Source organism: Hibiscus syriacus, unplaced genomic scaffold (assembly GCF_006381635.1).
Source record: "Hibiscus syriacus cultivar Baekdansim isolate YM2019G1 unplaced genomic scaffold, ASM638163v2 tig00116944_pilon, whole genome shotgun sequence".
In the NCBI taxonomy this organism is placed as follows: domain Eukaryota; kingdom Viridiplantae; phylum Streptophyta; class Magnoliopsida; order Malvales; family Malvaceae; genus Hibiscus; species Hibiscus syriacus.
The window spans coordinates 1,266,720-1,281,943 of record NW_024063479.1 but is presented as its reverse complement, the minus strand read 5'-3'; the positions used below and the strand labels follow the sequence as shown (position 1 = coordinate 1,281,943).

Genomic DNA, 15,224 nt, shown 5'->3' with positions numbered 1-15,224 from the left:
TTAGGAAAATATCAAATTTAGTCCCTCATAGTTTATTAATTATTATTTTAATCACGTATTAATTAATTAGGTTAAATTACACTATTAATCATTATCTTTCATAATATTTAGAATTATTACCTTTATTTTTAATACTTTATATTTAGTTTTATAATTTTTGAATTTCTTTTATTTTGATCATTATTTAAATACAATATTATTTTGTTATTACTTTTATATTTTAATTATTGCTTTAATTATTATTATTATCTTAGTCATATAAATATATATATATTTTTTAAATAATAATTTTTATTTATTTTCGATATCAAAGAAAAGGGCAGTCCTAATATAACTGGATGTCCTATTCTGGTATTTTAAATAATTAAATATTATAAAAATTATAATTTAGTTTTATTTAAAATATTAAAATTTTAATATATTTTTAAAGAAGAGAGATGTCTTAAGATACCTAGAAGCCATTTTCTGATATTTTTGAATAAATAAATATCTTACTATATTAAAATAAATTTTTGTCATAAAAAAATGTTTGTCATTTATTTATTTTTTAATATTGAAGAAAAGAGCTGTCTTAAGGCACCTAGAAGTTCTTTTCCGATATTTTTAAATATATTTTAATTTTAAAATAATATAAATTTAAATTAAATATATTTTGAATTTTTAATAATAGAGACAATTTATAATTAAAAAGTACCAATTTTGGGCGTTGTAGGGGTGCTAATCCTTCCCTAAACGTAACCGACCACGAATCCTTTTTTTTAAAAAAGAACGAATTTTTGGTTATAAACGCAGATCAGTTCATTTTTTTTATTAGTGTTTTCTTAAAACTCTTTTAAAAAAAAAATAATTTTTAGGTATTCGACCTACCTGACCCAAAAGGCCGATGGCGACTCCCAAATTATTTTCAAAACTATTTATTTACATCAATTTCACCGCCAAATAAATTTTTCGTGCCCGGACGAAAACCGGTTACGACAGCTTGGCGACTCCACTGGGGACTAGTCAAACTTTAAAATCAATTATAAATTGTCTCTATTAATTAGAATTTAAAAATTCATTTATTTAATTTTTAATTCTTTTCTTTTAAATTTTTATTATTTATTATTTTTATATTAATATTGTTTTTTTTATTCAGGTATTAATTATTTTATTTATTTATTAGAGGTTTGGATATTTCTCCTCACACACAACACTTGCATCGCATAACATAAAGCTCTATAATTGAGTTTGTCCCTTTTAAGTGGGAGTGAAAGCGACGTCTTCGTGAGAATTTATTCTCCGTGTCAGACCTAGCAAGTAACTTTCGGGGTTCATATGCTCTATGTCTTCGAGAGAATTTATTCTCCGTGTCAGATATAGAGAAATGTGTCCCCTCGAATTGAACTCGATCCGTTTAAGTCTGTAATGGACTAGGATTGAGGGTTGACAGCCCAAGGGGGCATCAACAAGGACAATTCGAGTACCTTTACTCTTAGAACTGAAACTCTGCATATAATAAACCCTAGAAATTCACCTAATCTAAGACAGTACTGAACCTCTATTCATAGGTGTACACCAAGGAGAAATAAGCTCTAGCTTTTAATTTATTTAATTTATTATTATTTTTTCTCCCTGAATAAATGCATGCGAACTAGAAATCATGCGATTAGGTTAATTTTTCCAAACAAAGCATGGAACTAAAAAGCATGAGATTAGGATTTATTATATACCATGATAAATAAATTTTTCTTTCAATTAGTTGGTATTAACCATTTTATTTTTTCTTATTTTCACATGTATGTTATTTTTGCTCTAATTTGTTTAAATTATTTTCTTTTGTTTGCATTGCATGATCATGACCAAAAGGTGTTAACTGAAAAGACTGTTCATCAAATTAGAAAGAAGTCATAAATGGACAAAAAGTTCTATGATCAAACAAAATATGATGCGGCCAAAGAAAGACATTCTGAGGAAACTCCGAGGATAGAAGCAAGCTATGCACCCAAAGATCGTATGACCATTAAGGAGCAAGAGGAGATACGAGAAATAAGAGAGCAGATGTCCAAGATGATGGATAGAATATCTGTGTTGGCCAAAGGAAAAGAGATTCCAGCACAGAAAGAGAGAGAGCTCAATGAACCTAACTCTGCAGTTTCAGATACGCAAGGGATTTCGATTCCTAACCAATTAGAGAAATTACAGACAGTCATCATTCGTATTCACAAATCGTATGGAGATACCAAAGAAATGGTGACAACCGTACAAGCTCCCAGAGAAGAGAAGAAATCATGTAATCAGAAATCATCAAAGTTTGGTCTGCTCCCGATGTCTAAAACTCAGGTTCAATCCAAGACAAAAGGTGGTTCTCATCTTGATACTATCCCCATATCATATAAAGAGTTGTATGAAAAGCTACTTGAAGCACGAGAAGTGGATCCATATTATATAAAACCATTCCAACCTCCGTATCCGAATTGGTATGACATCAACGTTCATTGTGAATATCATACCGGAGCTCAAGGACATACCATCGAGAATTGTCTTGCATTCAAACGCCGAGTCCAAAGTCTTTTGGATCATGGAATCTTACAATTTATGATAAATGATCGACCTAGTTTGGTAACCAAGGGTCTTGATAGATTAATACCAAAAGTCTTCAAATGTAAGAATATCAGTAGGGGCGCCCAAAGAGAAGAAGATTTGCTGTGGTTTGAAGCTCAAATACGTCATTTGAAGATTGAAAACGATAAATTGAGCACCAAAATGGAAACCATACATGAAGACTTCCAGAAGGTCAGTCAAGCTTTTCAAAATGCTGGTATAGGAAACACCCCAGAAGAGTGGATAGCAGGGGTCACCAAACTGAAAAAGAGTTGCAACATACATGAAGATCTTGTCCAAAAACTTTTTGAACACAAATGTTCTCTCACAAAGGAAAATGATCAACTCCAAGAATTGACATAGGAGATGAAATAACACCAAAATATCATGGAAGAAGCTGCAGTCCAGACAAGCAATATGACACATAAGCTGATAAACTAACTTGGTTTTAGAGAAGAAAATGGGAAAGTTATTCCCTATATGTAAAGTTTTGTTGAAGTTAGGATTAAAAGTTGTCCCCTACATGTAAAAGTTTTGTTTGATGTACCGAAACTTTTGTGTTCAATGAAATCTGTTCTAAGATGATCACTCTTAAGTAACACCTTTTCATACATGCATTTACATTTTGTATCTGTGCATTTTCATTTTGTATTTTTACTTTTTATATCTTTGAATTGCACATTTTGCATTCTTATTTTTCCATTTATGCATTTTTTCACATTTTTATTTAAGTACTTTCATGTACTTTAATTATAAAAACATGTTAATAATTAATGAAAGGTTTTGTAACAGTAAAACCAAGGTCATTCATTCATATTACTTTACTGTCATCATGAAAATAATGGAGCAATCTTATAAGGGACTACAAGACCAGTGGCCAGAACAATTGAAAGGGTTACCTCCGGATATAAGGAAAGAAACATCAGATTCAGTACCAGATGGATCAAATCAAATTATTCAGTATGTGACATCTGATAAAGAAGAGATAATTGATAAAGAGCAATCATGCTGTCAGATTGAAGAGTCGAAAATGGTAAAACCCTTTGGGGCATCCCAATTGAACCCAAAGAATAGCCTCATTAATTATTCACAATATGAGGAGAAAGTCAAGAGGACAGAGAAAGCAATCAGAAACATGAAAGATGTTAGTGCCTACCACAAAGAATTAGAAGCAAGAGAGCTTAGCTTGGTTCCAGATTTGATTATTCCTCATGAATTCAAAATGCCTGATTTTGAGAAATATGATGGCACCAGTTGTCCCTTAATCCATTTGAGAATGTTTTGCAGAAAAATGGAAGGATATTTAAATTCTGATGACCTGTTAATTCACTCTTTCCATGATAGCCTTGTTAACCCAGCAGTAGTCTGGTACAATCAGTTGACCCAAGAACAGATCAAGAAATGGGTAGATTTAGTTGATGCATTTTTAGGACAATATCGGTATGTTAAAGGCTTAGCTCCAACACGTATGGATCTTCGAAGAGTAAAGAAGAAAACCAATGAAAGATTTCAAGAATATGCCCTAAGATGGAGAGGAATGGCAGCACAAGTTCAACCTCCCATGTTAGAAGAAGAAATATCACGTATGTTTCGTGATTCCCTTCCATTACCTTTCTTCGAATTGATGCAGGCAAATCCGACAACTGAATTCGAGAATCTAGTGACAAGTGGAGATTTAATTGAGAATGTAATCAATGAAGAAAACTCAAAAGTCACATCCAAGAGCCCAACGGATCAAAAAGCGAAAGCTGATGATGTGAATGTATGTCGCATCCAGAATCCCCGCAACTGCAAAAGAAAAAGAGCAAGTAACTGTTCGGATCGACCAAAGAAAGTCATGCGATCAAGACAAACTTTGAAAGTATTCCAAACTTCCATTTCAGACTTGTATCCTCATTTGGTTAAAGGTCAATACATCACACCAAGACCAACTAAAGTGACATCAAACCCTTCTGCTCATAGCTATGATCAAGATAGTGTTTGTAATTTCCACTTGGGGGTAAAAGGGCATTATACAGGCAATTGTAGGCCACTGTTGAAAGAAATAGAGATGCTTGTTGACAAAAGAGTCCTGACACAAGAAATGATAAAAAATTGGGGGGCAAATAAAGACAATGACCCTGGTCCAAGTATACACCCGACATTAAAGGAGTGATGATGCATGAACAAGTGGAAGTGTTATCTACCACTGTAGTACCTTTCTATTTTCAGCATCTTGTTTGAACTTGTTTTTTGTTCCTTTCTCCGCTTTTTGTGCAATAAATAAATGTGTGTTGCTTAGTAAAGTTATGAGCAAGGAGTCAAATTTTAATCTTGAGATTATTGAGTATCAAGTAGATTAAATATTCTTTTAATTTTTCAAGAGTTATAGATCTATTGGCAAGTGGTAAAATTATATCTTCAATATCCCATCCAATGTCAATTACTCGACCCTTACCAAAACCAAATCCTGACACTACATTTATCTGAGATTCTGAAGAAATGTCTCTACTTGTTTTTGAGACATCAACTCTAGATGATTACCTTCTCGGATAGAGTTGGTTGGTTTATGATATTACCCCTTCCACCATATACATGACTTTAAGAGTCACACATTTATCCTTCCAAACACAAAACCATCATAAACCAAAAGACCTCAAAAGAACTAAACTTTCAACTATTCATGAATTTTACTGCAAGAAGAGACGAGATGAGGCATCATGGACCAACTCATTGATGATAATTTCGAGTGATTAGGGCATACTCAAAGAAGAAGGGGAAAGTGATTGATTGAAATAAATATATCATGCATTAATTACATTTTTTTCATGTAAATAAAGTTAATCTTGAATATTCATCCCCCTGCGGATACCTCTTTTTACAAACTGTGTATGAGATGATGAATGGCATTGTTTCATTTATCCTTTAATATATATATATATATATCCTTTGTTGTCCCCATTTGAGCCTGAATAATTTTTCTTCTAATTCAACCCTAACCAAGGATCACCCTCTACATTGGGGGGCAAGGTAAAGGATATTGGCTCACAAGAATAAAGATTGTCAATACAGTTTTATTACGAAGACAAGTTTCCATGAAGTCATGAAAGTTTTGAACTACAAAGTATGTCAAATACAGAGTGCTTGAAGATCAATCCAATCAAGAATAATGGAAAACCTCCAAAGGTGCTCAAAGCAATTGAAGTATTATACTCATCCAGCAAAGAAAGAAAAAAAAACAAAAAAAAAAGGAAAATTGAATCAAGATGGGTGATTTATTGAGCCTCAAGTTACAAGGTTGATCAAATACAAACAAGAAGAGCAAGAAATGTTGGAGATATGAGAAAATGGAAATGAATCCAAAATTTGGCAGTCTAGAGGGATCCAATTGATGGAAAATTCCCCAGCAAGGCAGATCCAAGTCAAACAAAACAAGATTGATGGCATCAGAATGAATTGATCCTTGGTTTGATGACCCTTAAACACTTATTTGGGCCTTTTTATCATTTTCTTTCGTAACCATAAGCCATGGCCTACATTACGTACCTGAAAAGTCCATTCTAATCATACATGGATTTCTAAGTAAAAGATGATATCTTTAGAATTCATTCCGCCTTCCAAGATTGATTTTTATTTGCAAAAATTAGTTTTTAAAATCTTTAATGCATGATATGAAAAATGATAAAGGTGGGTTCAAGATATAAATTTTTAAATAACATCTTGAAACCAAAGGAGGATTCGAGTTGAAAACCTGAAAAGGCGGCTCGAATATTGAATGGTGCAACAACGACATAAGAGACGATCTTAAGCTCTTAATGAAGCACCACACATCTAAAAAACGTTCCTGAGATTCTGGAAACGAGAAGCATCTCTACAAGATGAGCATAACAACCATTTCTTCAAGTTAGTGGAAGCCCGAAGCAACATACTGAACCAACTTGAAAGAACCTACTTTACCAAAATCAACCTACACCTCAAATCAGTCAATAATTTTGACACTTGCCATAGGACTATGATTTTTGAATGATTTAAAAGTATAGTTGATTTATTTGATATTCATTAAACTCATTGTTTATGATTCGATTATATTGTGAACCTGAAAGGGGTAATACTTTGCAAAATTCTTTCATTCTTCAATAAAGAAAGGAGAAAAAAACATTTTCAAACAATACAGTCTCAAATGAGAAAGGTCTTTGAAGCAATTGTTGCTTATTCTACCTTTGTTGTAGAAGAAGAATGAACGAGGCTAGAATAATGAAGCACTTCACATTTTTAAAAGACAAGTGGTCCAAGAAGCCAGAAAGTCTGGAGAATTGAACTTGTGACACTCCCCTATGACATTATTAACAGCTCATCAAGAAAGATTATCGTTTATCTCATGTTGAGGTCGATAAGCATCACCAGACAAATTACTTTCCCCAGCCATTAATCCATGTTCTCTAGAAGATTACATCATAAAGCCATGAACAAGTCACTACCTGCACTCTGGTGTTGGCTCAAGTCTTGATCTATCATTGATACTTCTTCTATGCCAATCAATTTCTTTGTCAAGATGATACCCATTATGTCCTTCAGAAGATTGCTGAATTTGAATTTGAGGACTTATGGCACAGAATAAGACATTGGAACAAATTCTACATTTGTATGCCGTACTGGATTCCAAAAGTTGAAATAACCAGTTTTACCATCAACTAAACCTTTCCATGGTTAGGGAAGAGTGGGATATGACAATGTGTATTTTGGAGTAGCCAAAGAGTCAGTCACTGTGGCAGTCATTGCAAAAAAATGCACCAGCAAAAATCTTCTATTTCATCCTGATGATGTTTATTTCTTCCAGTAAGGTTGTTACACTGGATGTCACCGACAACAAGGTCGAATCGACAAATCTACTCATCAATTGCTCCAACCGATCATCATTCAGTTCTTGCACATCTGTTTTCAAAGGTATACTAAGACAGTAAAAGACGGCCTCTGCATCACTGATTCCAGAGAAAAGAGATAGGATATTGATACCACCGGGAAGCATGTCTCTAGCAGATCTTCCTCATTGTGTATGGTTTTTAAGGAAACCTAGAAGCATTTCCGCCTCATCAGGTTCAAGTGGAGCAACTTTATTCCTTCCAACCCATACTAGATTCCATTTTCAGCACTCATCAAGAACATACTTCTGGACACTCAAATGTGGCTCATTGTCATAAGGTTCAAGAGCTTTACAGATCATTTCTGTCAATTTGGCACTTCCTGTACATGTTTATAAACAGTTCAACTTTGTTCTTGGATCCTAGGAAGACCATCATTTCTTTGTCAATGGAAAAGCATCAGCACATGGAGGAAGCAGGATAAGAGAAAATCTGTTCTCAATTGGCAGAATTATGAATATAGCCTATTTTCAGTGTAATAGCATGAAAATGCTTTGAATCTACAAATTCTGGCTATACATCGAATAAGTACTGTGATATTCCAGTCCAAACATTAACTGGAGCAAGTGCCACGTTCTCATAGTAGAAATAAGGAGACATAATAGCATCTTCTGGAAGTGTTCTTTGAGTTATCTGATTTGATTTGGTATGAACCCCAAAACCAATCATTGGATTTGAAAGATGAATTTGCTCATAGTAGAAATAAGGAGACCCAATAGCATCTTCTAGAAATGTTCTTTGAGTTATCTGATCTTGTTCGGTAAGAACCCCAGAACCAATCATTGGAATTGAAAGATGAACTGCATGATCGTCTTCATTAAGAAGCTTCTTTTCAAGCTTCCTCTGCTTCTTCCTTTTCAAAAAAAATCATAGCCAGAGTTTCGTCTTTGCTTGTTATTAGGGTCATTGTATAATGAATTCTTACCTTCTACTGGAAGAAGTACGTCAGCAGTCTTAGCCATTTGATCAGCACATATAAAGTCTGTCAATTCTGCAATTGATGAATCTGAACCACATTTCTTCATGGCTATTGAAGCCTCAGCCTCTGAGAATCTCATTTTTGTCAAATATAACAGTTTACTCTCCTCATCAGAATCAGAATACAGGATTTCCTCGGTATCATAAGAACTATCAATATCTGTGAAATCATCCTGAAAAATCACTTCATAATCAGATGAGTTGTTATCAGAATCAACATGTTGCATGGGTGCAGATTTTTGATGAGCCTGTACCATTGAATATGTAGTTTTGCCATTGCATCAGATTATTGTTTGCATAAATTGGTTTCTCTCCCACAGAAAAGTATATTTCAGAGATGTTTTTCACTGAAAGATGATAAGCCACTGTGTCAGCCTGGAACGGATTACCAAGCTATTTTTACTTCACTGGCTGACTAGACTCCTCCAGATACAGAAAATGGTCACCTCATTTCAGACATTTATGTCAGAATGATTGAGTATTTCTTAAATTTGTGACAACATGAAGAGAATTCCAGTTACCTGATAACACTACTGTTTAGTGACACCAGAATGAGAGTATTCAAGATAAATAGATTTGGGGCACAAATAAAGCTACAAGTACCTACAACAATTCATTGTCAAAATTGGACCTCATGGGGATCATCATTGCTAGCCAAGATGAACTGATTTTTCATCTATTTTGGTTTTATCATTTGTATTTCATCCCCAGATGCAAAAAATTCCACGTATATCTTTCTGTACATTGATCCTACAGTTGATGTGTTTCTACTTCCTACAAAGATCATTATAGAAGAAAATGTGATCAGTATCACATTTGTCTTTACCCAAGATGATATCAAGATTTGTTGTATCTCCTATTCAATTCAGCACTAGCATATCTTGTGAATTTGACCAACTTTTTGGTCATACCAACATTACACTTGAATCCCCACTGAGTTTTTTTCCTCAAATGGTCTATGACATCATTCAAAAGCTTTGAATACTAGGCAAAGACCTTCAATGATTGAGAACAGCTGAGCAGAAGCCACAAAAAAGGATGAATGTGTTGTCAAATGTTTTACGAACATCTGAGCAGAAGCCACAGGAAAGGATGAATGCACTGTTAAATGTTTTACGAACTTGCTATTCGGATACTGAACCAATGTTACGATCATATGGTTTCCATTTATTGACCCAAGATGAAATCTGTCTTCTTCAACCCCAAGATTAGAAGCAAGATATAATGAAGATTTCTTTCCACAGAAGGGAAGCAGAAATTTTAACAATAAGAAACTAGTGGAGCCAACTATGGTTGAACTACAAGTTGTTGTTAAGCATCTCGACATTATATGGTCCAAGTTGCCTTATTCGAGATCTGATTATATGTGGAGACATGAAATGAATTGGAATAAATCTTCCTTGTGATATGTTTCAAGAGTCAAATCAGATCAGACTCTACTCTCCTAATTAATCCCTGTTGAGTCACATATCTACATCTACACTCTTCAAAGATGATAGGTTCTCTTTTTAAAGATGATAGATTCTCTTTTCAAAGATGAAAGCTTTATGGGATTTCTACACAAGTCCAAGCAAATAAAGTTGGTTTTATCTAAGACAAAATGGGGCATCAGGGTCATAATTTTGACTACGACAAGAGTTCCACAAGAAAAACATTTCTTCTAAGACTTAAAAGAAGCAAAGAAGGCACCACGATACAAGTTCTGCAGAAATACAAGCTTGATAGCATAAGTTCTTACACTAATATCTAGAGGTAACCCTGGCAATAAATGATGAAGTAAAGGAAGACCAAGTTCACCACTTTGAAGTCAAATGAAGATTGCATCAATATTCATGCATTCATAAGAACATCATTTGCACAATAGACAATGCATTACATAGATACATCTGAGTGCATTCAAACATGAAGTTTTACAGATCTTCGGAAGAACAAGAAGATTCATGGTAAGAAATACCTTACAAGAAGAAGGTATTCAAAACCGCAAATACAGGAATTATACAAACATCTGAAGAAGTGATAGATGCAATCCACAAGAATGAAAATTATCTTGAGATTAGAGCATGTTACCCAATCAATATGTTATTTTGAAACATAATGAGAAAACGATTTTCATAGTTTCTCATTTTATCTTTTCTGAAATGAAATTGTTGAAAAGTAAGAAAACGATTTTCTTAGTTTTTTACTTAGTAAACTATTTCTCACATCTGTAAGCCCTTCAGTGCATGATGTTTCCAAAAAGCCTTCGGGAGCTTTTTGATGTTTTCAAAGCCTTCGGGTCATCTGTAAGCCCTTCAGTGCAGGATGTTTCCAAAAAGCCTTCGGGAGCTTTTTGATGTTTTCAAAGCCTTCGGGTCATCTGTAAGTCCTTCAGTGCATGATGTTTCCAAAAAGCCTTCGGGAGCTTTTTGATGTTTTCAAATCCTCCGGGTCATCTGTAAGTCCTTCAGTGCATGATGTTTCCAAAAAGCCTTCGGGAGCTTTTTGATGTTTTCAAAGCCTTCGGGTCATCTGTAAGTCCTTCAGTGCATGATGTTTCCAAAAAGCCTTCGGGAGCTTTTTGATGTTTTCAAAGCCTTCGGGTCATCTGTAAGCCCTTCAGTGCATGATGTTTCCAAAAAGCCTTCGGGAGCTTTTTGATGTTTTCAAAGCCTTCGGGTCATCTGTAAGCCCTTCAGTGCATGATGTTTCCAAAAAGCCTTCGGGAGCTTTTTGATGTTTTCAAAGCCTTCGGGTCATCTGTAAGCCCTTCAGTGCATGATGTTTCCAAAAAGCCTTCGGGAGCTTTTTGATGTTTTCAAAGCCTTCGGGTCATCTGTAAGCCCTTCAGTGCATGATGTTTCCAAAAAGCCTTCGGGAGCTTTTTGATGTTTTCAAAGCCTTCGGGTCATCTGTAAGCCCTTCAGTGCATGATGTTTCCAAAAAGCCTTCGGAAGCTTTTTGATGTTTTCAAAAACCTTCGGGTCATCTGTAAGCCCTTCAGTGCATGATGTTTTCAAACATTTCCATCCTGCTCAAACAAAAGCCAAATGAAAAAATTATTGTCTTTTTCGTCTTTGCTCTATTCTTGTTAACACAAGGATGAGCAAAGAGGGGCAGCTGTAGACATCAATTTTTTTCATTTAAAGTTATTATTATTAAAATTATTATTATTATTATTAGTATTATTATTATTATTATTATTATTTATTATTATTAATATTATATATTATTATTTAATAAATAATTACAAAACTGGAAGCCCATTTTACAAGCCCAAATCCCAGGCCCAACCAGAACCGACCCATACCCCAAATGGAAACCCTAAACTGATTTAGGGTTTCATCTAGGGTTTTCAAACCCTAGCCCCCAGCTGTTTCCAAGATCCCAGAAGGCCAGCCGCCGTCAGCATCATCAGCCGTTGGATCTGGCAAGATCCAACGGCCCAAAAGGGTTCCAGATTGCAAACCCTAGGGTTTTCAAACCCTAGCTGCCGCCTTCAGGTGTTCCACCCCGCTGTAGCCACGACACCATCGCCTCTTCGAAGACTCCAGAAACACCACGCCGGCCGTCCACGTCGCAGCTATGGGGTGAGTCACCACATAGTTTGGTGACTCACCAGAACTCATCTCTGGAACCGGTCCAACGAGAGCCTCGGTGGTGGCTATAAAAGCCACCCCCACCTGCAAGAAAGAGAGGGGACAGCCACACACAGCAGAGAACAACATAAAACCAAAACAGAAAACAAAGAAAGAAGAAAGAAACTTACCCTTGGAGCCTTGACCACTGTCGGAAGCACTAAACATCGCCGGAGAACAGAAAATACCGAAGGTATTTTCGTAGATTTACTCCGATTAGGAGTCTTTTAGGGAAAACAAAGACCGGAATCGGTCTTAGGACGTTTAGATCTACGTTTTGGGGGTGTTTTTGGTGAATTCCGACCACCGTTACGGTGGCCGGCGGCGGAGTACGGTGGCCTATGACTATCGGTTTCCCTCCGGCGAGGGAAACTAGAGAGAAACCAGAGAGAACTCTGGTTCTCTCGTTTTGAGAGAGAAAGAAATGAGGCAAATGAGAAGCTTGGCCCTTCGGGCCAGGCATTTAGGGTTTATAAACCCTCATCCATGCGACGTCGTTTAAGGGGGAGGAGTATCTATGTAATTTAAGAAAGGATAAACCCTTTCCGCAACCCTTATAGTTTTGTAACTTTTCAATTTAGTCACTGAAATTGACTTTTAATCATTTTAATTTAGTGTTTAAATTTTATTTTATTATATTTTAACCATTAACTGTATTTATATATATTTAGGAAAATATCAAATTTAGTCCCTCATAGTTTATTAATTATTATTTTAATCACGTATTAATTAATTAGGTTAAATTACACTATTAATCATTATCTTTCATAATATTTAGAATTATTACCTTTATTTTTAATACTTTATATTTAGTTTTATAATTTTTGAATTTCTTTTATTTTGATCATTATTTAAATACAATATTATTTTGTTATTACTTTTATATTTTAATTATTGCTTTAATTATTATTATTATCTTAGTCATATAAATATATATATTTTTTAAATAATAATTTTTATTTATTTTCGATATCAAAGAAAAGGGCAGTCCTAATATAACTGGATGTCCTATTCTGGTATTTTAAATAATTAAATATTATAAAAATTATAATTTAGTTTTATTTAAAATATTAAAATTTTAATATATTTTTAAAGAAGAGAGCTGTCTTAAGATACCTAGAAGCCATTTTCTGATATTTTTGAATAAATAAATATCTTACTATATTAAAATAAATTTTTGTCATAAAAAAATGTTTGTCATTTATTTATTTTTTAATATTGAAGAAAAGAGCTGTCTTAAGGCACCTAGAAGTTCTTTTCCGATATTTTTAAATATATTTTAATTTTAAAATAATATAAATTTAAATTAAATATATTTTGAATTTTTAATAATAGAGACAATTTATAATTAAAAAGTACCAATTTTGGGCGTTGTAGGGGTGCTAATCCTTCCCTAAACGTAACCGACCACGAATCCTTTTTTTTTTTTTAAAAAAGAACGAATTTTTGGTTATAAACGCAGATCAGTTCATTTTTTTTATTAGTGTTTTCTTAAAACTCTTTTAAAAAAAAATAATTTTTAGGTATTCGACCTACCTGACCTAAAAGGCCGATGGCGACTCCCAAATTATTTTCAAAACTATTTATTTACATCAATTTCACCGCCAAATAAATTTTTCGTGCCCGGACGAAAACCGGTTACGACACATAACATGACGGATGTCTTGCTCGAGGATATTATCAGAGAGGTTTATCAAGACAACGTACGCCATTTTGCCTGCACAACCGAATGGCAACAATATTCTCAAGCTAACTAGTTTATTTCATTCATAATTGTTTCCAGTTTTGTAACTTGTGCTTCATTTCAGGACGGAAGAATCGATTACGGTGAATTTGTTGACATGATGAAGAAAGGAAATGGTTGGATCGGTAGACGAACCATCCGAAACAGAACGAATGTGAGCATGAAGGATGCAGCCGGTTCCCATTAGTTTCCTTCCGCAAACATCTTGTACAGGTATCTTTGAACTGTCTCTTTAATCCACTTTTCGGTTTCGAGAAGTTGTGTTTAGATTATAAATCCGATTCGTAGACATTCCGTCTCACTACTACTAGCCTGATAATTCTAATGACCTGCAATGGTGTTTCCATAGCTATGCTTTTAGATACCACCATGACAGCAAATACAAGTACATAGAGTTTCTTTGTGCAAGTGGAAGAGGCATTGCAAACCAATGAAATGAAAATTGTCGATTCCGATGAAAAAAACCTCCGGTTTTCGTCGTTGTTTGCCGGAGTTTTTAGACCATTTGCTAATTTTTATGATAGTTGGCAGCTTCTCCTTTATTTTGCAGTCCTGAAAACTGAGATTTTGCATTGTTGTTGGCAGATTGTACAGCAAAGCAACAAGAAGATGGTCAGTGTGACAAAGCTTTTAAGCGATGGGTTCTTCAAGAGCCGTCTCAAATATTTTCAGAGCTCCGAACGAAATTAAAAATAAACCCCTGTAGAACAAAAATATATTATATTACTTTAAACAATTAATTTAATATTATATTAATAAATTATATAAAAATAATTAAATTTTGTCAAACATTATTTACATTGTTTTGTTAAAAACTCACTTTCAAATTTAAATAAAACTAAAAGAATAAATAAAAAATTAAATTTAGGTATAATATGGATATTGATTTTGAACAATAAATAAAAAAAATAAAGAATAGTGTATTATTTTAACGTTATATTGAGGTTAGAGAAGATTAAGAGTTAAATAATATTTGATAAACTGAAGAATGTAATTTAAAAAAAGAAAAGAAGAATATGATTAGATTTAATTCGGAATTAAATGAATTAATGAGAGGGATGGAGAAATGATGAGAAATTAAGAATTTTATGATATTGAAAAAAATTAGGGACATCAATTATAAATGTAAAAAGTGAGATTAAAAAATTAAGGATCTCAATTATAAATGTAAAAAATAAGATTAAAAAAATATGAGATTACAAAAATTAGAGATCTCAATTATAAAAATAAAAGATAAGGTTGGAAAAATTAGAGGCCCTATAAAATATGAAGGCCGAACAATCGTTCAGTGCTCCCCTGTTAACCGGCTCTGGATTGCTCCCGTGGGACTTTGTCACCCTAAGAATCATTGGTTATTCAAAGTTCTTTGTGTCGAACATTTTGACTGAAATTGTATTGATTTATAATCTA

General features: G+C 33.9%; 1 long non-coding RNA gene across 1 annotated transcript; it reads left to right on the top strand.

Annotated features, from left to right (window-relative positions):
* The first annotated feature begins 4,545 nt into the window (after nt 1–4,545).
* LOC120188368 lies at nt 4,546–14,509 on the top strand. The gene is made up of 3 exons (XR_005522409.1): nt 4,546–4,558; nt 13,879–14,027; nt 14,400–14,509. It is a non-coding gene; the product is annotated as an uncharacterized LOC120188368 (long non-coding RNA).
* The last annotated feature ends 715 nt before the right edge of the window (nt 14,510–15,224 follow it).